Here is a 2,525-nt window from a genome sequence, read left to right on the forward strand (position 1 = left end):
GTGTGTGTGTGTGTGTGTGTGTGTGTGTGTGTGTGTGTGTGTGTTAGTTTCTGCTTTATAACAAAGTGAATCAGTTATACATATACATATGTTCCCATATCTCTTCCCTCTTGCGTCTCCCTCCCTCCCACCTTCCCTATCCCACCCCTCCAGGCGGTCACAAAGCACAGAGCTGATATCCCTGTGCTATGCGGCTGCTTCCCACTAGCTATCTACCTTACGTTTGCTAGTGTATATATGTCCATGCCTCTCTCTCGCTTTGTCACAGCTCACCCTTCCCCCTCCCCATATCCTCAAGTCCGTTCTCCAGTAGGTCTGTGTCTTTATTCCTGTCTTACTATGGGATGCAGCTTTGATCCCTGGTCAGACAGCTAAGATCCCACATGCTTTGCAGCCAAGAAACCAAAATATAAAACATAAGCAATATTGTAACAAATTCAATAAAGACTTTAAAAATGGTCCACATCAAAAAAATCTTTAAAAAAAAGGAAATCATGAGGGAAATATGACTTTTTAGAGATCAATGCCAATGAAAGCACTACCTATGAAATTGTATCTGATACAGCCATAGTAGTCCCAGAAAGTAATTTATAGCTTTGACTATATCAGAAAATAAAGAAAACTGATAAAAAAATGAGTTCAACTCAAAATGTAGAAAAGATAATGGAGTAAACTCAATGAAAGAGTTTGGGAGAAAGGAGGAAATAATGGGAAACATGAGCAGGAATCAATAAAATAGAGAAAGACTAGAGAGAGGATTGACATAATCTGAACTGTGGTCTTTGAAAAGTTTAATAAGAGACATTTTAGGAAGACTGAATAAAATGCTACAAAAGAAAAACCAAATTACAGAATGAAAAAAGGGAAGCAACTTAAAGATATGACAGACATTTTTAATTTTTTTTTTAAGATTTTTTGATGTAGACCATTTTTAAAGTCTTTATTGAATTTGTTACAATACTGCTTCTGTTTTATGTTTTGGTTTTTTGGCCACGAGGCATGGAGGATCTTAGCCCCCCCGATCAGGGATGGAATCCACACCCCCTGCATTGGAAGGCAAAGTCTTAACCACTGGACCACCAGGGAAGTCCCTCAGGCTTTTTTTTTAGTTCTTAAAGAATCCTATTAACTGCATATGCCGACTTCTCCTATGGCCAAGATAGACTAATAGGCATTGCCCTTCCTACCTGAAACAACCAAAACTGACAAAAGTATGAAACAACACTTTTGAAGACACTGGACACCAGGCCACAAAGGACAGACTGTTGATTGACTGAGTGAGCCCTACTTTTGCCTCTGTTTACTGCCTGAGAGGGTTTCGAGGCTGCAGTGCAGAGAGAGAGGGCCTAGGCAGAACCCAGCAGGCTCCCTGAGGCGAGCAGGTGAAGCTGAGAGGCTGCGCACGCCAAGGCAGCTTTTCAGACAATACAGGAGTGGGAAGTTACACAGAGAGAGAACTCCAGAGATCAGTGGAGGTGCCCCCTTGAGTGCTGGACTGAGCACTGATCAGTACATGTATGCGAAGAAGCCACCTGAATGAATACTATCAAACATTTAGAGTAGAGCTAACACCTATCCTTCTCAAACTCTTCCAAAATAGAGCAGAGGGAGGAACACTCCCAAACTCATTCTACGAGGCCACCATCACCCTGATACCAAAGACAGACAAAGATGCCACAAAGAAAGAAAACTACAGGCCAATATCACTGATGACCATAGATGTAAAAATCCTCAACAAAATACTACCAAACAGAATCCAACAGCATATTAAAAGGATCATACACCATGATCAAGTGGGGTTTATCCCAGGAATGCAAGGATTCTTCAATATACACAAATCAAACAATGTGATAAACCATATTAACAAATCGAAGGAGAAAAACCATATGATCATCTCAATAGATGCAGAAAAAGCTTTTGAAAAAATTCAACACCTATTTATGATTAAAAACCCTCCAGAAAGTAGGCATAGAGGGAACTTACCTCAACATAATAAAGGCCATATATGACAAACCCACAGCCAACATCATTCTCAATGGTGAAAAACTGAAACCATTTCCTATAAGACCAGGAACAAGACAAGGTTGTCCACTCCCACCACTGTTATTCAACACAGTTTTGGGAGTTTTAGCCACAGCAATCTGAGAAGAAAAAGAAATAAAAGGAATCCAAATCAGAAAAGAAGTAAAGCTGTCACTGTTTGCAGATGACATGATACTATACATAGAGAATCCTAGAGATGCTACCAGAAAACTACTACAGCTAATCAATGAATTTGGTAAACTAGCAGGATACAAAATTAATGCAGAGGGGCTTCCCTGGTGGCACAGTGGTTGAGAGTCCGCCTGCTGATGCAGAGGACACGGGTTCGTGCCCCGGTCCGGGAAGATCCCACACCGCAGCTGGGCCCGTGAGCCATGGCCACTGGGCCTGCGCGTCCAGAGCCTGTGCTCCGCAACGGGAGAGGCCACAACAGTGAGAGGCCCGCATACCACAAAAAAAAAAAAAAAAAAAAAAAATTAACT

Source organism: Aethalodelphis obliquidens, unplaced genomic scaffold (genome assembly GCF_003676395.1).
Source record: "Aethalodelphis obliquidens isolate GAN/ISIS:26980383/991018 unplaced genomic scaffold, ASM367639v1 scaffold293, whole genome shotgun sequence".
In the NCBI taxonomy this organism is placed as follows: Eukaryota; Metazoa; Chordata; class Mammalia; order Artiodactyla; family Delphinidae; genus Aethalodelphis; species Aethalodelphis obliquidens.